This window comes from Callospermophilus lateralis, chromosome 7 (assembly GCF_048772815.1).
Source record: "Callospermophilus lateralis isolate mCalLat2 chromosome 7, mCalLat2.hap1, whole genome shotgun sequence".
NCBI classification, from domain to species: domain Eukaryota; kingdom Metazoa; phylum Chordata; class Mammalia; order Rodentia; family Sciuridae; genus Callospermophilus; species Callospermophilus lateralis.
Genome location: NC_135311.1, coordinates 25,146,324 through 25,168,768, shown reverse-complemented (window position 1 = coordinate 25,168,768; position 22,445 = coordinate 25,146,324). Strand labels below are relative to the sequence as shown.

Genomic DNA, 22,445 nt, shown 5'->3' with positions numbered 1-22,445 from the left:
TTTCAAAGAACTACTAAAAAGATTAATTCCTCTCAGAATATTTACATAGAATAACACCCACACAGAGACAGTAGAGCTGTTTAACACATCAAGTCCTGACTGGAACAGCTAATACGTGCTGGACGTGATTAAACTTTGGGCTTAGCTGCCAGCTATGATTTGTCCCAATTAAGCAGTTCTAATTTTTAGTCACTAAGACTCGCCTCATCATGTTAATAATACCTCATTCTATAATGTCAAAATTAGATTTAGCACTTCAGGATAAAGCTTTAAGATGATTCAAAAATAAACATGAAGTGTAAGAAATAAAGGGTATGCAAAATAATTTTGGGAAAAAAAAGAACATTTATAAAACCCCCAAACTGATTCAATATAGTTCTACTACCATCTAACAAAAGGCTTCTCCTGTTAACTTAAAAATTCTTATTGTACATAATAGGAAAAAAGAAGTCAGAAATATCATTTAAGCATATTATTCCTTTTAAACTGGCAAAAAACTCAGCTATAAAGAAAAAGGCTCATTAAAGAAATAAGGTACAAGCAGGACTCCTGGCCCAGTATGTGGAGCTCTATTAAGGAAAGGGAGCACATACGTTTTTTATATATAGATGTTCAGAGGCTAAAGGGGACTTTAAGACTTTAATCCTTACAATGTACACAGTAGCCTCCCTATCAGCTTAGCTATTGTTGCCTATAAGTGATGGGGGTGGGGGGTTAAGAAAAAAATGATAGGGTGATGAGAAAAGCTCAAATTGCCTCAGACAGGATGATATGAAATAATAACCCTAATTTTTCTTAGCAAAGATAACGGTAGCAAGAACCCCCTTTCGGAGTTTCAAAAGTCTCTCCTTTTTCTCATGTGTCTTTGGAATTATGCTTAGTAAACCAATATGAAAAGCCAAAGTTATGCTCCACACCCGCCAAGTCTTGGGTCCACTCTAGAAGAGCTACAAAAGCCCTTAAAAACAGTAATCATTATGTTTATATTATTTATATTATACTACCCATACTTTTCCCATCAACACATAAAACGGAGCCATTGTCATTTCCTAAAATGACAATGGCAGTTTGTGATCGAAAAAGAGGCAGAACGTATCTAAAAATCAATAATCCTAAAAGAATTTATTACTAAGTTTAAACTAGTTTTAAGTTTCAGCTACACATGGAAACATTCAAATCCAGAAGGCTGATTTACTGAAGCTATTACTGCTAAAGAAGCTAACCTTCTGCTCTTTACAACTGGCCCTAATCCAGCTTCATAGCTTACAGAACCACCTGCCCCAAATTAATCTCCAAGATTCAAGAACTAGTAAATCTCACCTTCTTTTGCCTTATTTTCCACTATTAAACTGATTACAGTGAAAAAGGAAGGAAAAATAAATAAATAGGCTGGGGTGTATAGCTCAATGGTAAATGTGTGCTTAGCAAGCACAGGTCCCCAAGTTTATTCCCTCAAATCAAACAAAAAGCACCCATCACAGTAAAAATACAACCACTAAGCCTAACACCCAAGCAATGCATTGTTTTGATCAAACTGCATATGAAGAACATTTAAAAAGTATAAACCTGTCTCCGCAAACCTCCAACTATCTGTGTCATTTGGGGAAAACCTACCTATATTACAAGTAAAATACACTCTCCTCATTCCAAGAGAAATCAACAAATTGCTAACTAGAATGCTTTAAGAAGCATTTCAAGTCTATCTTCCAGAATATGTGTAAATAAATTCTTGCTTTTAACCCATTTTTATCTCTCTAAAAAAAAAATCAATATTTTAATTAATAATCTCAGTTTTTTATGTGATCCGACCTTTGTACTAATAAACTAGGAAAAAAAAATTTTTTTTAAGACAGCAGATCTCAGCCAGGTACAGTGGTGCGCACCTGTAATTTCAGCAATTCAGGAGGCAGAAAGATCCCAAGCCTCAGGCCCTAGGCAACTTAGTGAGAACCTGTTTCAAAAGAAAAAATTAAGAGGGCTGGAGATGTGACTCAATAGTTAAGCGCCACTGGGTTCAATTCCTGGTAACAAAAACAGGAAAAAAGTAAAAACAAAAAACAGTAAAAAAGACATGTGGCCACTATGGAAAACATGGAGATTCCTGAAAAAAAAAAAAAAAAAAATTGTCAGTAAACCATACCTTCCAGATATATATACACCAAAGAACTGAAATCTGGATCTCAAAGATCTGCACTTCCATGTTCTTTGCAGCATTAGTCAGTAAAAGGCAAGAATGAAAGCAACTTAAATGTCCATCAATGGAGAAATGGATAAAGAAAAAGTGGCATATACATACAGTGGAATATTATTGAGCCTTAAGAAAGGAAACCCTGCCATTTGTGACAACATGGATAAATCCAAAGGACACTTGCTAAGTAAAATAAACCAGACCAAGAAAGACAAATACTGCATGATCTTACTTATATGTGAATCTAAATTAGTCAAAGAAGCAGAGAGTAAAATGGTAATTGCCAGGAGCTGGATGGAGGGGGAAATAGGAAGGTAACAGTCAAAGGGCACACACTGTACAACACACAGCCTACTATCAGGCAACATTATACTAAATACTTAATTTGCTAAGAGTGTATATCTATATAACTTTTTTTTTTTTAACACAAAAGGAAAAAAACAAATTGGGAGGAAACTTGGAGGTGATAAGCACAAGGCATAGACAGTGATGATGGTTACAAAAGTGTAGACTTATCTCTGAACAGCTCAAGTTGTACACATTAAATAGCTACAGCTTTCTGTATGTCATCATACATCATTAAAGCATTAGAAAGGGAAGGGAGGGCAGATCCAGGGAGCAAGATATTAAAGATGTGTCATGAAATTCATAAAGCTATCTTATTTTCCTGGGTTTATTGTTCTAAGTAAAAATTCACTTTCAGGGCTGAGTTGTCCAGTATACTTGAGGCTTTGGATTCCATATTCAGCACCACACACAAAAAAACAGCCACACCAACAACAGAAATTCTTCACTCTCATACCCAACACCTGCCCCCTGAACAAACAAACTAAAGCAACCTTAAGCAGATATATAGTTGAAAAGGGGAGTAAATAGCTTTTTCAGATAATTGTGAATGTTCTTTGATAACCACACTAAAGTTTGGCAAACGATATAGCCTTATGTTGTGTTTTTGTGGTACTGGGGATTGAACCCAGGGCTTCACACATTTGGGCAAGAGTCCCTACCATAGAGCTATAACCCCAGTCCTTTTTAAATTTTATTTTGAGAAAGTTGCCCAGGCAGGACTTGCCTCAGCCTCTAATTATAGGCAAACAGCACACATGGCTCTATAATCTGGACCCCTGTAATGCTGGGAATTGAATCCAGGGCCTCAAGCATGAGGGCAAACACTACAACATAGCTATATCTCCAGCCCTATAGTTTTTGTTGTTGTTGTTTACCTTTTTTTAAAAAGTGGTTCTTTTTAGTTATATGTGAAATGATAGTTGAACCATTCTATACAAGCACAGAATATATCTTATTCTAATTAGGACCCTAGAATTATGGATGTACACAATGGTAAGATACACTGTGGTATATTTATACATGTATATAAGAAAGATATGTCATATTCACTCCACTGTCCAGCCCTGTAGTGTTTTTTTGTTTTGGTAGTGGGGATTGAACTCAGGGGCACATAACCATTGAACCACATCCCCAGTCCTTTTTTGTATTTTATTTAGAAATAGGGCCTCACTAAATTGTGAGGCTGGCTTTGAACTTGCAATCCTCCTGCCTTGGCCTCCCAAGTAGTTAGGATTAGGGTGTGTGTCACCATGCCCAGCTTGAACAGTATTCTCTACCCCAAATCAGGAATTTGTTCAAAGTTTTCCCCAACTGGAAAGCTTATAATAAATGCTTGTTAGAAGTAAGAGCACCATAAAACAGATAAAACCTAACATTTGTAACTATCCTAATTTATACTGTGATCTGGAAAAGGCCTGCTGTCTTTTGACTGAATGTATCATGTGATGGAGTAGTAGAGTGTTTATCAGATTGCTTAGCCCTTTCACTACCTAAAATAAGACAGAAGGTGGTGCTGGAGGTTGAGAATAGGGTTTCTCCAGCATAAGGCCGTTAATACCCCTTAATTACCAACCTTTCTGGCATCTCTCTTAAGTGTAGTTTTATGTAAATTGTTCAAGTATGACACTTCCTCTTGTGGATGATTTTTTGTGACGAATCTTTGCTGAATGAGTTCAGTTGGATTTTCTTAGTTGAGCAAAGGCTCAAGACTGAAATTCTTAAAAAGGGCAGAAACAAAGTTGCACTTATCATGGAGGCCTGCAGATATAAAGACCCAGCCTCAAGAATAAATCCCAGGAAATGGAATTTAGTGCCATCGCCAAATGACATGCAAAATACGTATTCCTGGCTTGTTTGATGAAGTGATTTAACATAAGTTTTTTTCACAGAGCTTTCTGATAATCAATATTTTACTTTACCAGCAGTTAAAGAGTTCCTTGTGCTGTTTCATGAACAAAGCTACGCAACCTACTTCAATGAATGATAAATAAAAAAATAGTGCCTTTCTATTCTCAACTTTCTAAATTTCATTAAGAAAATATGCCCAAATAAGATTCAATTTTCACTTATATTTCCATTCTACTGGGTCTATGTTGATGTACAATTCTAATTAATTTACCTTAACTTTAATACTCAATAGTAGTCTCATGATGCTATTATTATGTCAACTATAATTTTCTGGTAGTTTTTTAGCAATGAGGAAGAGTAAAGTAATACAGAGAACCAACGAAGTTGACCATACTTACAGGTGAGTGAACAGGAAAATTTAAAGGTAGTGCAGTGACATAGAAATTCTCAATTGTGGGGGGCTGGGGATATAGCTCAGTTGGTAGAGTGCTTGCCTTGCATGCACAAGGCCCTGGGTTCTATCCCCAGCACTGCCAAAAAAAAAAAAAAAGAAATTCTCAATTGTGAGTTGATTCCTCTGTTGAATTAGTTTTAATATTTTATTTACCCTCCCTACATTAATACAATTTCTTTCATAAGTGATCCATTTGTAGACTTGCTAAGTATATAAGAATAATGGCATTTTGGATTGAGAACAATTTTCAAAATAAGGCAGAGAAACTTCTACTTAGAGTCTGATTAGTAAACTTTGAGTATAAATTCCAATAAAAAATATTTGTCCCTGTAACAATTCAACTTGAAGCTCAAGCCTGCATGAAAAATTGTGAAACAGCTGTTAAAAGGTTTATAGTTAAGGGGCTGGGGCTACCAGTCAGTGGTAACTGAGTGCATGCCTGGCAAATGTGAGGCACTAGGTTTGATCCTCAGCACCATGTAAAAATAAAGAAAGATTTTGTGTCCATCTACAACTTAAATTTTTTTAATATTATTAAAAGGGTTCATGAAACTAGTAACTATTTTTACTTCAATTGACAATTAGAAATAAATGAGAACAAAATACAGTAATGTTTTATTTTTTAATGACTTTTTTTAAATTGACATTTTTTATTACCAGGAGTATGGCCCCTATTCTAGGAACAAGTAAATTTAAGGGAACATGGCATGAAATACAATTTCACATTGCTACCAGTGCTACTTCAAAAACACATTGCTACTTCAAAAACAATAAAAGCTACTAGCACTTAAAATACATCATCCAAGGTGAAAGTAAGTTTTACAATAGCATATTAATTCTCTAATCTCAATAACAACCTCCTAAAGTGGCAGCCTGGATTCCTTGGCCATTTTTCTGTGCCTTTCTACTATTTAAGTACATACTAAGTTTCTTTATGAGCCTTACAACTCCACAGATCAAGGGTTAGGTTTTTTTAATGCAATAAAGAATGGGGCTTGAGCTGGATGTGGTGATGCATGCCTGCAATCCCAGCAGCTTAGGAGGCTGAGGCAGGAGGATCTTCAGTTCAAAGCCAGCCTCAGCAAAAAGTGAGGGCCTGATCAACTCAATGAGACTCTGTCTCTAAATAAAATATGTAAAAGAACTGGGGATGTAGCTCAGTGATGAATGGAAGGAAAGAAGGAAGGAAGGAAGGAAGGAAGGAGGAAACTATATAACTATTCTGGGGTAAGCATACATAAAATGTTACATTGCTGGAGGCTGAAAGGGAGATAAAATTAGAGTGCCACTGAGTTCAATTCCCCATAACACACACACACACACACACACACACACACACACACATACACACACATATTCATTATAGAAAAATTGGAAGATATACATGTGTGAATAGAAAAACTTACCTGTTATTAACATTTTTATGTCAATTCTCTTGACTTCCTTTTAGGATAGTCATGGAGAAGCATAAACATCAAATAGGGGCTCATATTACATTCTGCTTCAGAGTCTACTTTTTCTACTTATTATCATAAACTTCTGTTTGGTTTTTTGGTAGTGGAGACTGAACCCAAGACTGTTCTTCCACTGAGATTCATCCTCAGCCCTTTTCATTTTCAACTCTGATACAGAGTTCAGCTAAGTTCCTGAGGCTGGGACCAAACATGCAATCCTCACCTCAGCCTTCTGAGTTGCTGGGACTATAGCTGTGTGCAACCACACATGACCTCAGAAACCATATCTCAAAAATAAATACATAAATAAAAAAGACGGAAGATGTAGCTCAGTGGTAGGGCACTTGCCCAGTGTGTGGAAGCCCCAGCATTAGAGAAAAAACAATACTGTAACACTGTTGCATGCTTAGGTATCTCTTTTATTTTCCTCCTTCTATAAACATCCCATAAAACACTACTGTGGTAAATTAGAGATTTGGGATAAATTTTTAGAATTCCTATAAAAATTCTAAGGTATATACTACCAACTTACTCTTAAAATTACATCAATTTGTACTCTTCACCACTGTGTAATGAAACAGCCTATTTTCAATTAAAAAATACACCAATGTTAAGAAATCTAAGGGTAGAGATGGAAATATGGCTCAGTGGTCGAGTGTGTGCCTACCAAGCACAAGGCCCTGGGCTCTATCCCCAGGACCCTCTCCCCCCACAAAAAAAAAAAAAAAAAAGAAGAAAAAAGAAAAAAAGAAAAAAGAAACACCTACATCTTTTCTACATTAAAAGTTTGCTGAGTATTTTATATCAGATGAACAAAAAACTGGCAAAACCATGCAATATAATAGAACCATAGGTTATTTAGACCTAAGCACTAAGATTCTTGAGTAAAAGCTGGACACCTGGTCAAAAGTAGTGAATTCATTTTTACTTTACAGTGCAAACACCTGACTTCCAGAGCATTTTACCATTTCAGAAATCTAGGCTACTTCTCAAAAGGCACACAGAGAAGCCTGTATATCTATTAATATATTGTAGAAAATATAAGCACAATTAACTAAAACAAAAGCTACAGAATCAAGTTAGCTCATTTCTCTTTAGGATTGGAGTTAATGGATTAGTGCACATAGGCATAAGATAGTAAATAAGGATGTCCAGAGATTAGAAAATAACTTCTAAAAGATATTTCAAAGTTTTAAGTTAGTAGAACCAATTCTTCATTATATCAGTCACAATTAAAAAGTATATTTTCAAGTTTCTTTCTCTTTGACACTGCTGTGTCATTAGTGCTTCTCATACTTACTAGTAAAGATTGACGCTTTTTGTCTCATAAAACCAATGGAAAGAAGGAAAGGGGGAAAAAGATATTCTGATAAGCATCACTGTAAAAGAGGCAGAAGAAGAGGAAGATAAGTAAGGGACTTTAGACAACCTTATGCCTCCCTTGGGAGAAAGGCACATAATGACCATTAAGGGACACCACTACTTTAGGACACCTTTGTCCTAAAGACCAAGTCAAATAAAGGCAAAAAGTGTAATTTTGTTCCATATTCACAAATTAACGAGATACAAGAAATACTCAGTAATTTGCAAAAGTAAAAAGACTTTTCATGAATTAATAGTTTACCTAATTTTACCTAACACTAAGGTATAATTACTTGCTTTTCTGAATACATCTCACCCCATGGAGTTAGTTTCCTGTATGACACCTTATCAATGTTTCTTGGGTACTTTAAAAACTCTACATGACAAGTTGTATGTCTATTTCTTCCTTTGTAAGCAATATTCCCCTAATTGAACTGTTGTGTGCTTTTTAGATCATGAAGGACAGAGGCTATTTTTCTAGTTTTAAAAATTCAACACATACATATGACCAAACGGTAAGCTTCAAGGAAATTTGTTTTTACCAGTTTTTGAGAAATAGAAAAAACTGAAACAAGAAAAAAAAACTCTTTAGTTGTCCTATGCTCTCTGGATATAGTGCCCTCTACAGAGAGGCAGGGAAGTTTCTGTTCCTGTGCAGGTTCCCTCCCACTCCTTTTCTCTTGCCACGCTGGGCTGCTCTACCACTTAGCCATACCCAACAAAAACTTACCTTCTTTAGTGATTCATTTTTGCCTTTTCACAGACTAGAAAGTAACTACTGTTTATGTTCTGAGTCTTATGTCCCTTTCATGTGTTTACTTCTTCCCCAAAATGGACACATTTCATGTTTTATAAACCATAAAAATGAAATAATACCGAAGAAAGGGTAGACATATGTTGTGTCCATCAATGCTGGATTTTGCTTGGCAGAATTCCAGATTATATTCTGGAATAAATACCTATCAAGATCTAAGTGGGCCAATTCAACTTACTAATATATGAGCTACCTTGTTCCAGAATCTGAAAAATAAATATTATGGCTAGATTAAAATTAAAAGCAGCATATTGTCAGAGTTACATCATTTATTACTCTGAATGTAAATGAACATTTTTAAAAAATATTTTATTTAGTAGATTCTAATATTTCTGCTAGAATCTACTTCACTTGAAGAATTCTGAAGGCTAATAAGGAGCATAAGTGGATTAAAATTCACTGAAAGATAAACAGAAGGCATTTTCTTGCAAAAAACTGAGCTGAATTATAGAATTAACATTACACTTAATTTAAAATAAAATCTATCTTTAAGGACTAGAAATAGAGTAATAACAGTTCATTTAAAAGCTTTATTCTCATTCTAAAAGCCTTCAAACCATATTCCAAGATATTTTTTTCAGCAAGGTACACTGGCGCACACATGTAATTCCAGCTGCACAAGAGGCTGAGGCAAAAGGACCACATGTTTAAGGCCATCCTGGTCAACTGAGTGAGACCCCGTCTCAAAATAAAATTAAAAAATGGGCTGAGGATGTAGCTCAGTGGACGAAAGCCCTTGGGTTCAGTCCCAAATATCAGAAAAGAAAAAAATAAAGCCTCCATACCTTTCTAATAATTTCTTGTACATTCAGTAATCACATAATAAAAACCTTTTGAACGAGTACAGATTTCACTATGATAGTACCTTTGACCATACAGAACTAAGTTGTTTTTTCTTGTTTGTTTCACTAGTGCCAGACAAACCACCAGAGTATTAAAACCGAGTACTATTGGGCAATTAAAACATTCATCATTTAAAAATTTTTATTTGCATAGCATTTTTAGAGCAAAAAAAATGTCTATTTATATAGTCATTACAGATATAATCAAAAGGAAATTAGTGTTATTAACTCAAAATATACTAAACTTAAAAAAGCCCTTTTAATTGCTGACAATATAAGGCCAGGCTACGTTGTCATTAAGATAATATCAGTAATCAGAAATATACAATTTCCAAATAAGCATTTTATTTTCCTGGAAACTATAGTAATTGGTAAACCACTCTCCTTTCCTCTATTCCATCCAACAGATTTCTGTGGGTAATTAATAATACTGTTATATAATTGCATACGTTGAAGTAAGGATGTACAATTGTAATCTGCAGAGGCAGGTATTTCAAATCTGAGGTTTATCAACCTTTTCAGGGTTCTTCCAATTGAGCAAAGTAAATGCATACAGTCATATACTAAGCTGTTGTTAAAGACAAAGTTTCAAGTACATTTGCTGATTTCAAGGTACTCAAAACAAAGGTAAGAAAATGCCAAATAAATGAAGGCATCCACTGTTCCATTTAACATAGCCCTTAAAATAAAACTCCTTTGAAAACACAAACTTCCTGAATTCAAAGCAAAATTATTCTGCCTGAATTTGTGAAGGAAAATTATTTTAGTCTAGTCCAGCACAGTGGTGCATGTCTGTTAATCTCACTGACTGGGGAGGCTGAGAATTGACAAGTTCAAAGCCAGTCTCATCAACTTAGCGAGACACTGACTCAAAATAAAAAATAAAAAAGCTGGGGATGTGGCTCAGTACTCCCCCCGCCTCCCCCCAAAAAACACATCTTTTGCTCTACCTTAACATATACATAAGCATTTTGTTTCCTAATTTGTGAAGCCAGTATTTATAATAAAGGAGAGTAAGTCAATGGCCCAAGAATTTACCTAACCTATAACATCATCATTCTACAACCCTGCAACATTATGATCTATAGTCTATGTTGTAGTTGGTTAATTTCACTCACATGGGAAAAAAAATAAAGGAGTTAGGAGCAGAGGTCCTTAGCATCTTTAGTGCCAGATTCCTTTGGTGGTTTTCAAAAGCCCATGGAATTCTTGTCAGAATAATGTTCTAAATGCATAAAATAAAATGTAAGGTAGAACTGTAAAAATATTTAATTGGATGTAATAAGGCGCTTGTAAAAAAATAACAAGTAAGCTGGGCACGGTGGTGCACGCCTGTAATCCCAGTGGCTCAGGAGGCGAAGGCAGGAGGATTGAGTACAAAGCCAGACTCAGCAATTTAGCAAGGCACTAAGCAACTCAGTGAGACCCTGTCTCTAAATAAAATGCAAAATAGGGCTGGGGAACCTATCTCAGTGGTCAAGTGTCCCTGAGTTCAATCCTCAGTACCAAAAAATAAAATAACAACTAAGACCTAGCAGTAATGGTTATAACCAGTGTTTAGTTGATGGTTGGTTTGTTGTTGTTTCTTCAGCACTAGGATTGAATCCAATACACTCCAGTGACTCTCCACCACTGAGCCACACTCTCAAGCCCTTATTATTTTTATTTATTTATTTATATTTATTTATTTATATTTTATTTTATTTATTTTATTTATACTGTGCCCAGCTCCACAGTATTTCTGAAGTAGGGAGAAGCTTAAACAATTTCAAGACAGCTATAATTGTATGAACTTGCCTCAGCCTCCTGCGCTGCTGGGATTACAGGTGTGCACCAGTGTCCAGCTCATTAGGCTTTTATTTATTCAATAATCTTCAGAAGATGTGGGCTACACAAGGCCCTCGGTTCAATCCCCAACAAGATGAGGGCGAGGGGCAGGGAATGGAGGGAAGAAACTAAACAGAAAAGTACTTTGAGCCACATGTGGTAGGAGGCTGAAACAGGAGGATCGCAAATTTGAGGCTAGCTTCAGGGACTTAGCAGAACCCTATCTCAAAATAAAAAGGACTGGGGGGGGGGGGCTGGGGATATAGCTCAGTTGGTAGAGTGCTTGCTTTGCATGCACAAGCCCCTGGGTTCAATCCACATGCACCACAAAAAATAAAATAAAATAAAAACAAAAAGGACTGGGGATGTAGCTCAGTGGTAAAGTGCCCTGGGATTCAATCCCTGATACAAAAAAAAAAGTACTTGAGGATTTACACAGGAAGAGCAAAATCACAGGGAACACATTTTCAACCCATGATCAAATAAGCAATTTATAATACCAGTACATTTTGAGAAATTTCTTCTTTACACAAAAGCTAAATCACTATAACAAAATCAAATTCAACAATATTATGAGTTGTGATTAGCAACAGGGTAGTGTGGACAAACAAAAGAGCTGAATCCTGTTGCAGCATAAATGGTCAATGGCTCAGGCCTTGCCACCATTTTCACTGATGTGGTACATGTGAATTTATCCCATCATTGCATGTACTCTAAACACCATTTCCATAAGATGACTGCTGTGGCTGGCACTAGAGCTCAAACATGTTACCCATACTCAATTTTTCTACTATATGGATCCACTGTAAAATTTCCAAACAAAGAAAAAAAATCACAGGGAAGAAAGTACAAAGGAAAATACCAGAGTGTCTGGGCAAATTAAAGAAAGAATACTGGGTGTGGTGACCATGCCTGTAATCCCAACTAAGGAGGCTGAGGCAGCAGTAACGTAGGTTCAAAGCCAGCCTCAACAACTTAGCAAGGCTGGAAGCAACCTAGCAAGACCCTGTCTCAGCATAAAAAATTTAAAAAGGGCTGGGAATGTGGCTAAGTAGTTAAGGACCCTTGGGTTCAATCTCTAGTATCAGAAATAAATAGTAACGTGTGTTCTGTAGAACACGAATGATACCTATAGAAATATACTAAAGAAGACTATCCAAGCAAATACTACTTGGGTAGGCACTGAAAGCCATGAGAAATTAGAGAAATGGCATGAACAAGAACTGGCAGCAAGTAAGACATAGTAGCGAAGGAGGATGACAATGATAGAAGCTAAAAAGTCATAGCAACAGCCCAAACTATGTAGTGGTGATATGAATAAAGGGGAGAGGAATGGAAGCAAGAGCTAAGCTAGAGAGGAAATGACTGGCACCTGCCTGCATACAATAGTGCAGAGGGCCCACTGGGGGAAATAATAAGAAGATTCAAAGGTTTTAATTCTGGTTACCAGAAAACTAGCTTTGGGGAATAAAGGGAAATTGAGAACAAAGATGATGGGCTTTTAAGTGACACACTGAGTTTGAAATGCCCAGGTTAACTTAAAAAGCAGATCAAAAGAGTCGCTAACCTCTGTTCTCAGGGAACTTAAAATCTGGAATCTGGTTAAAGCCTATGACTTAGATTTGGTAATACTTCCACCAGGTATTTCCCAACAAAAGCCCTAAAGCTTGGGAAACAGATAAACTCCAAGAAAGGGCAGAGATGAACAATAGAAACACTATCAATTTACGAGCTGATTTTTTCTTTTTGTTCCTAGGGATTGAACTCAGGGCCCTTTACCACTGAGCTACATCCTCAGTCCTTTTATTTATTTATTTTTTTATTTTGAGACAAGGTCTCACTAAACTGCTTAGAGCCTCACTAAACTGCTGAAGCTGGCCTCAAACATGTAAACCCTCCTGACTCAGCCTCCAGATTGCTGGGATTACAGGCATGTACCACCAGACCTAGCAAGAGCATAATTTTAAAACATTCCAGTTGGATGCAGTGGCACATGCCTGTAATCCTAGCAGCTCAGGAGGCTGAGACAGGAGGATGGAAAGTTCAAAGACAGTCTCAGCAACAGTGAGGCGCTAAGCAACTTAGTAAGACCCTGTCTCTAAATAAAATACAAAATAGGGCTGGGGATGTGGCTCAGTGGCCCAGTACCCCTGAGTTGTAAATTCCTGGTACCTCCCCGCAAAAATTCCAAAGAAGGTCATTTGAAACTCTGTTTCAAATGCACTAAAAACATTTTACCAACTTAAAGCAGTAGCTTTTTAAAGATGTACCTTATTACATTTAAATACATTGTCCGGGGGCTGGGCTGTAGCTCAGTTGCAGAGCGCTTGCCTAGCATGTGTGAGGTACTGGGTTTGAACTTCAGCACCACATAAAAATAAATACATAAAAGTATACTGTCTATCTACAAAAAGAAAGAAATTAAATACATTGTCCCCAAAGATAGTGTTTCAATCATATACCATATAGTATTTTTTTTAACCACATAGTATTAAAACACAAAAACTTGCCCTTCCTATTTAAACTGTAGTTTCTCTTTTATGTGAGTATTCTGATTAATAAATTAAGAAATGCAGGCTAGGGTTGTGGCTCAGTGGTAGAGTGCTTGCCTAGCATGTGCAAGGCCCTGGGTTTGATCCTCAGTACCACATAAAGATAAACAAATAAAGATATTGTGTCTAGCTACAACTAAAAAATAAATATTAAAAAAATGGTCAAATTACTTACATTTGCAAACCACTAGCAAAGTTATGAAATAGGTTTAATAAAGCAGAAAGAGGAACAATCAAATATCCTATGCCTCCCTGAAGTATCCACCACTACCTATGAATTGTATTTACCCTCTCCTTCCCAGACCCTCAACCAGAAATCAAACCTGAAGCAATCTAAATTTGCTCCAAGTTTTCAATCTAGCTACCAATTTGTAGAAAATACAAGGGATAAAATAAAGGGACATGCTAAACTAGGACAGGTTAAAACTGTACCAGAGGGACATGATCATCAAAATCCAGAACGAGGGAAACTAGAGGAAAAATGACCTATTTCCTTCAACAAATAAATTATAAGGTAAATGAGGAAGAATCTACAGGTTAAGTCTTAAAGAGACATGCCAAACCAGGGTAATGTGAGACCTTGTTTGGATCCCAAATTAAGCCAGCAAATTATCTGAAAACAACTTAAACAACTTAAGAATAGGGAGGGGGGAAAAAAACAGCCAGGCACACTGACACATGTCTGAAACCTCAGTGACTCAGGAGGCTGAGGCAGGAGGATCACAAGTTTTAGGTCTGCTTCAACAATTTAGTAAGACACTATCTCAGAATTAAAAAAGGGATGGGGAGCCAGGCACAGTGGTTTACACCTGTAATTCCAGGTACTCAAGAGGCTGAGGCAGAAAGATCACAAATCTGAGGCCAGCCCCAGTAATTTAGTGAAGCCCTAAGCAACTTTGCAAGACCCTGTCTCAAAACACAAGAGAAAAAAGGCGAAGGATGTAGCTCAGTAGTCAGCACACTGGGTTCAATTCCCAGAACCAAAACAAAACAAAAACCAAAAAACAAGAATTATCTTTTGATGGGAGCAGTGGTACACACCTTTAATCATAGCAACTTGGGAGGCTGAGGCAGGAAGACAGAGTTTAAGACTTGCCTGGGCAATTTAATGAGGCCCTTTCTCAAAATAAAGAGCAAAAAAGGCTAAGGATGTAGCTCAATGGTAAAGCACCCCAGTTCAATACCCAGTTCTACCAAAAAATAAATCCTCTTTCAGAGAGATACTCTGAAACATTTAGATGAAATACTTACATAGATTTGCTTCACAATATGAAGGGGATGAGGAAAGTAGATGTAGTGGAGATGAAACATTAATGGCTCAATTGTTTGTGTTTTGAAGATACAAAAGAAAAACTCCACTCTCAGTGTCATCAACAAATGCAGAGGATAGGAATGGCTTTAAATTTTGTCCCCAAGTTTTATAAAACTGAGCAGCCTTCGGGGTCATACAACCACTTAGCGCCCCAAAGGTTAGACGAAGACAATGAACTCATTTATTTGCTCAAGTTAGAAACCTGGGTGACTTAACTCCTTTGGTTTCCCCAGTCTCTACAACTGGTCCACCACCAAATCCTGTTTACCTTTTTCTTCCATCCTCCCACTACTGTCCATCTACTTCATCACCGTGGTCTCCCACCATTCCAAGGGCCTCCTTTAACCTGCTTTCCACACTGGATCCAGAAAAATGCCCCTATAATGCAAAATATGATCAGGCTATCCCCACATCCCCTAAAATCCTTAAAAACTGCTTTCCATCATCTTCACACAGAGTGCTCCTTCAAACTTTTTTTTTTTTTTTTTAATTTTTTAGGTGTAGATGGACAACACAATGCCTTTTATTTTTATTTGGTACTGAGGATCGAACCCAGGTCCTGCCCGTGCTAGGCGAGCACTCCCCCGCTGAGCCACAATCCCAGCCCCTCAAACTTTTTTTTAATAATTTAAAATTTCTTTAAATGATTCCTTTAAATCATTTAAAGGAATTTTAACCAATTCCTTTAAATAATTTAAGGCTCTCCATTATCTTCTCATGTTCTCTGACCCCTCTTTATGCTTTAGCTTTGGTGAGCTCTTGCACTACACTTGTATTCTATAGCTGCACCACTCATATCTGAAATGCTCTTTTTGCTTATCCTCAACTCCCTTTCCTGCCTTGCTCCTATTCATATTTCAAGTTTCAGATTGCTTCTCTACTAAGTTGGATGCTTTCTCACAGCTACACAACACAGTACTAGCTCCCATAGAAACCTGCACTTCCCCTATCATAACAATATGTGTTCAGAATACTAGATGTGGTAATTTATATATTTATCTGTTTTCCCAGCTAGATTATAAACTCCAGGAGGGCAAGTGCTGAGATTTATAAGTCTCTCCTTATGCCTGAGAGACAATAACAAATTGCTGAATTATAAAATTCACAAGTTTCTATTTTCCAAGTTCCATCTTCCTAATCCTCATCTGCAACAAAAACAGTCATCCATTTATGCATTTACACAGGGATCTGAATCTGCACAGGAACCTATATTATGCAGAAAACTGGAAACAGAATGGGTATGCAGAACCTAAAAAAGGAGATAAATTATGGAGCTGGGGGGTTGTGGCTCAGTGATTAGAGCGCTTGCCTAAGACTAGGTGAAGCACTAGGTTCAGTCCTCAGCATTGCATTAAAATAAAGGTATTGTGTCCATCTACAACTTGAAACTTTTTCAAAAAAGAAGTAGATAAGTTATTACTCTAAAAATAGTTTTAGCTTAAGATAGTAAGTATCCATATTTACAATTTTAGAGAAAATTCAGGAGTGCTAAACTGACAAAACAAGAGTCAAAGACAGTTTTCTCCCATCCATTGACAAGTTTTCAGACACAAAATGTTAGGTCTCTTAACCTCTCCAGCTTTAGTTTCCGTATGTATAAAATAAAGGAAATCGGACCCTTTTTGGAGCTAATATTATATGCTCTAATATTTAAAAGGTGAAAAGACATGTAAACTATCAAACACTGATCAGTTGGTTTCATCCTAAGGTGGTGTGATCTTTTTTACCTTATTAATAACTGTTTAGTGACGTTACAGCCTATTATGTTAAGCTTACAGCCAAATCTTTAGTCACAGAATGCTCCTCAGACTATTAATGGGCAGATTTAGTAAGGGTTACAGCAATCTGATGCAACAGCCTCTATTTAAACAGAGAATGAATTACTATTCAATTTTTGGCTTAAATAAAAAAAAATCTTTCATTACCTGTTAGATGCCTTGAATTCTTCATCATTTTCTATGGTATCCTGAAGGCAAAGCTGTACCCCAGGGTATAAGATTTGGATTTATGGGTTTATTTAACAACTAAAACTGAAGACACAGTCTGTTTCAACCTCGCGGGGCTGGCAACTGAGATAGAAATTACAAATGGCTTAATTCCTATTTACATTCACACAATTCAGAGTTCATGCTATCGCGAAATGCCAGTAGTTACCAGTCCCACGCTCTTATCAGGGAGCTGAACTGTACACGTTTTATTTCGAAAGCAGAATTTTCAAAAAAAGATTTCGAAACTAGTTTTGGCAAATAAAGAGGCTTGTAAAGGTTTTACTATTAAGCGACAACCAGTATGCAATCAGCCACTGGAAACCCGGGGGAAAAAAACTGGAGTAATAACACGTGTTTCCTGCTTTACCGTGATTACAAAGTAGTTTTTGCAACTGCTTCTTGTTCCACCAAATATGTCACGACAAAGAAATGCAATGTTAAAATGAATGCGGAAAAAAAAAAAAAAGGATGTAGTTGAAGAAACAAAAAGTGTGCATCCGTCCCAAAGATAACGCTAACCTTGAGAGTCATCTCCACTGGGCCGCCAAAAGTCCCCAGGGCGGAGGGTACTATAGAGGGCGCCTCTCGGAAGCCACAGGTTGAACGACAAAGAGCCCCAGCCAGCAGCAGTCCCGAAGGTGGCGGGCTGGCCAGCCCTCTGCGCTCCATTCGAACCCTGCAGTCCAGCCTTGGCTGTGGGCAATGCAGCTCCTCACACCAATCTCAAGTCATCAGGTGGGACAAGGGCTGGCAGGCTGAGAAGGTTGGGGCGGGCATGCCACGAGTCCAAAATAACTCCCGCCCCGAGTCCCTTCCCTGGGACCAGAAGGCGGCGGGAGAGTCCGGAGGGACCACGTGAATCGGCCCCAGGTCGCCCCTTTTCTAAATCAAAGCATCTCTCCGGGAGCCTACAGAGGGCCAGAGGGGAAGCGACTCCCCAAGGTCACCGGGCACCATGACTCGACTCTTCGGTCAGGTCAGTGGCCGACACCTGACCACGGGGCCCGATGATCGGCTGGAAGACGCAGTCCCCAGCGCCTCAAGGTCCCCTTCACCAAGACCACGCAGGTACGATGCCCTCCGTCACGCCACCTTCCTCCCCCCGCCCCGAGGAAGGTTTCCGACGCCGGAGGGCACCCCGACCCCAACCCCACAGCCAGGGCACCGCGGGGGACGCGCCAAGCGCCGCTCGCTGTGACCTAACTAACCGTTATGTGCCGGGCTCGCGGCGCCGAGCTGTGCGTGACGCGGCGGCTCGAGCTGGAGTTCCTCCGGGCCCCAGGTCCAGCTCGCGTCGCTCTCCCGCCGCCCGGTTCTCTCGCCCTAGCACCCACGCGGCACGATAGTCACGTCGCAGCTCGCCACTTTGTCTGGCCGGGTTGGCGCTGCTGCCTTATAACCCGCGGGGGCCGGAGCATGCGCACAGGGGGCGGAGTCGGCCTGCGCGGCCGCCGCCCCCTCCCCGCCATACATACTCCGAACTGTAACTCGCGCCTCCAACGCTCACGGCCGCGCGTGCCCGCTCGCCCGCCCGCGCGCCGGCGCCCCCTCCCCGCCACGTGACTCGCGGCCCGGCAAGACCCGCGCGCTGCGCCCCCGCTCTGCGGCGCGGCGCTCCTTCCGCGACTCGAGGGGCTGGCGCGCACCTCCGCAGGTCCGGGACCCCAGCCCGGCCTCTCTGTCGATTTCTGCCTGAGAAGAGGGGAAAAGCCTCCTGGGGGCCCGACCCTGAGCGTGAGGGGCGATGGGCGCGTGATGGGGACGGGAAGAGGAGGACTGGGCAGCGTTTGAATGGACGCGCTGCAGCTCGGACCCGGGAAGACGCCGGGGCTGTGGACCGCGTGCGCCGGGCTCCCTGCGGGCCTGGCACTTGAGTGCGGTGACCTCGGGGAAGTCAGCCTCCCTGGGCCTGTTTCCTCTCTCTAATGGCAACAGAGAACCGACTTCCTAGGCTCGTAGGAAGTTTGGGTGAGAGAATTTAGGAATCTCCCTGACCACGTTGCCCGGGCTGTGGCATTTGGCGAACGGTGGGCGTTACCAGTCGGTTAAGAGGGCGGTCAGAGGGTGGGGAGACTGGCCAGTGGGCTAGGGCGTGTCCCTCGGAAGCGGAGAGGAGCACATTTTTATGAACATGATGTTTGGGACTGGATAGAATTACAGCTCACCGTATTGAGGGGCAGATTATCTGTTAAGCAATTTACCTGAATTATTTGAGTAATCCTCGCAACCCTATGGGGTGGGTGCAGCTACGAACATTTTATAAATAAGGGACCTGAAACTCAGAGAGGTTAAGTAACTTTCCGGAAGTCACAGAGCTAGGAAGTATCCAGAATGTGGAGTCAGACGACAGACCTTAGTTTTGTTATAAGTGCCATTTTAGATTCTTGACCAAGTCCAGAAACCAAAGTGTCCATTGAAGTGATCAAGTAAAGTAATAAGTGCCTAGATTTCTAGGACCCTTGGAAAACACCAAAAAAAAGTATGAGAAGAGGCCTCTGCCAGGAGAAAGTTTTCAAGGTTTGGGACACAAATCAACCAACTTTTGTTTGGCACTTGCTTCAGAGCAGAACCCTGCCCATCTCATGTTTTCTTCCCTCTTCTCCCCACCCCCACTCAATTTTCAAGACCCTTTGAGGTAGGTATTGCAGTTTTTGTTTTGTAAATGAAGAACCTGAGACTGAAGAGAAGTGGAGATTGGTTCACGAGGTCCCCTTTGTTTTTTTTTTTTCACCCACTCTTGCCTCTTTCTACAGCAGAAAAGTTTTCACTAAGACTTCAACATGTTACTCGAAGACAGTATGGAATCCATGCCGAGTACTGATTGTGAGCTATTTTGCTTTTTACATTTGATAAATGCAGAGAAGATAAGGCACTTCAGGTCATTGGGAAACCTGGCTAGAACAGCAGTGTTTTTAAGATTGTTAGGGTGGCAGCAAGCATTCAGATGGTTAGGTAGACACAACAGGAGATTGATTCAACTGTGAATTTATTCCCACTATGGAATATAATGAGAAGTGATAAAATTATTCCCAGGAAATGTATCACAGCATAGTGTGATAGATGCACAGCAAGGACCTGGGAGCCACATCTCCTTTTGAATTCCAGCTTTGATACTTGCCGGATCCCAGCTCTGTACCCTTAGGCAAGTCATTTTATCTTCCTGCCACTCATTTTCCACTCCATACAACAAGAATAATTCCTACCTCAAAAGGTTTTATGATAATAAAGTTAATATTTATTTCAACCTTTTTAATTTATTTTCAGTGGTGCTGGGAATCAAGTGCGAGCATGCTAGACAAGTACCCTACCACTCAGCCACATCTCCAGCCCTTGTTTTTTCTTTTCATCTTGAAAATCTGGTGAGATGCTTGCCTAGCAAGTGAGGCCCTGAGTTCCCATCCCCTGCATTGCAAAAAAAAAAAAAAAAAGCAGATTTCCATTTAACTTAATCCTAGAGATTAACCCTAAAGGCCCTCACTTGAATGAACTCTTTCCAAGGCTCTGAGAAGGGCCCTAACAATGTGCTCACAGAATCATACTGCTTTATACTATAAATTTATATTCCTGCTTTTGAAATAACCACAAAAGGGCTGGGGCTGTGGCTCAAGTGGTAGTAAGCTCGCCTGGCATGCGTGCGGCCCGGGTTCAATCCTCAGCACCACATACAAACAAAGATGTTGTGTCCTCCAAGAACTAAAAAATAAATAAATAAATATTAAAAAATTCTCTCTCTCTCTCTCTCTAAAAAAGAAATAACCACAAAAATTGTTGACACCTCACACCCTATCAAATCTGGATCTTCAAGACTTGGTGTGTGAAAAGAGTGTAGACTTTGGAACCAGAAGACCTGATTCCATAACTACTATCTATACAATTAATTCACTGGGCTCTTCTAGGCTTCATTCCCCAAAGTAAACTGAAGGTAATACCTATGAGTCTGAACTGTTATGATAATGAGATAGTATTTGCAAAAGTGATTGGTAATCCTTGGAAAGTGTTCTACAAGTATTTATGAATTAACATTATTATAGTTTATGAATTAATATTATATTTATGTATTAATATTATAAAGTGCATAAAAGGGAACTGAAAAATAGTAAATGGGTGGCACAAGTTAGCAAAAATGATAAAATAATGTAGGTAAATCCTTGCTCTTCAGGAAGATTTTCTTCCTGAGTTAAGCCATGAGACATTGAAGAAATAAACTAGGAAGTATAGCATCAGAAATTTAAGTCTGAGAAGACGATAAAGATCATCTCCCAGGCTGAGGTTGTGGCTCAGCGGTAGAGCGCTCAACTAGCATGTGTGAGGCCCTGGGTTCGATCCTCAACACCACATAAAATTACATAAACAAAATAAAGGTATTGTGTCTAACCAAAAAATAAATATTTTTTTTTTTTTTAAAAAGATCATCTCCCATCCCTACTGCCATTTTACAGAAATGGAAATTAACGTCTAATAAAGGTCTAAAAGACCTTTCCAAAGCTTGCCATCTAATGAATGGCATGATCAGAAGAACCAAATAGATTGCCAAGTTCCAGGTTTTTCTTAGTGTACCAAGTACAGTATTTAAGATAAAAGCATTATGTGAGCAGGGCCTAGTGTTGCACACCTGTAATCCCAGCAGTTTTGGAGGTTGAGACAGGAGGATCGCAAATTCAAGGCCACTCCTGAGCAACTTAGTGAGACCCTGTCTCAAAAATACAAAGAACCTGGTATGTAGCTCAGTAGTGGCCCCTGGGTTAAATTCTCAATTTTTAAAACCACCCAAAAGACCAACACATTACACCGTATAAATAATTGCATTGAATCCAGAGAAGATGTTAAAGTAAACAATTGAAGAAAAATGCCCATAAAAAACAGAAGGCATGGTGCTTTCTAGTGGCTTCTAGGTTTATAGCAAAATTCCCAGGACAGTCTGTGTTAAGGTGATAGACTGGGTGAGTTTACAAAAAAGAAAAGATTTCAAAATAGGAGTTATATAACTTAAAAAATTATTGCCTGTGTGAGAAATGCAAATGGCAAGACGTGAAAACTATCAATATAGGTGTTCTTCAAGCTAAGTAAGTTGCTTAGTTGCTTCATCTGGAAAGGAAAAATAAAACTACATTGTGTTTTCTCTGGAAATCTGGAACTACTTAATTTGCATACCCTCGATTCTATCCCTTGTGATGTAGGAAGGAGAAGATTGCTAGTCCCATTTCACTAATAAAAAAAATAATACAGGAGCAAGGCCCACGTGGTGGCGCATGCCTGTAGTCCCAGAGGCTTAGGAGGTTGAGGCAGGAGGATATTAAGTGCAAAGCCAGCCTCAGCAGTTTAGCAAGGCCCTAAGTAACTCAGCAAATAAAATATATTGTTATATTTTACATTTTTATAAATATTTTTACATTTTATATTTGTCTCAAAATAAAAAATACAGAGACTGGGGTTGTAGCTCAATGGTAGAGCGATTG

General features: G+C 39.1%; 1 protein-coding gene across 1 annotated transcript in view; it reads right to left on the bottom strand.

Moving 5' to 3' along the window:
* Positions 1 to 18,464, bottom strand: part of Slc16a1 (solute carrier family 16 member 1) — a 34,738-nt gene extending 16,274 nt beyond the window's left edge. The window contains exon 1 of the mRNA XM_076862958.1: positions 18,198 to 18,464. The gene's annotated coding sequence lies outside the window, so the exon portion shown is untranslated. The remainder of the gene's footprint in view (positions 1 to 18,197) is intronic.
* Between the last annotated feature and the right edge of the window lie 3,981 nt (positions 18,465 to 22,445).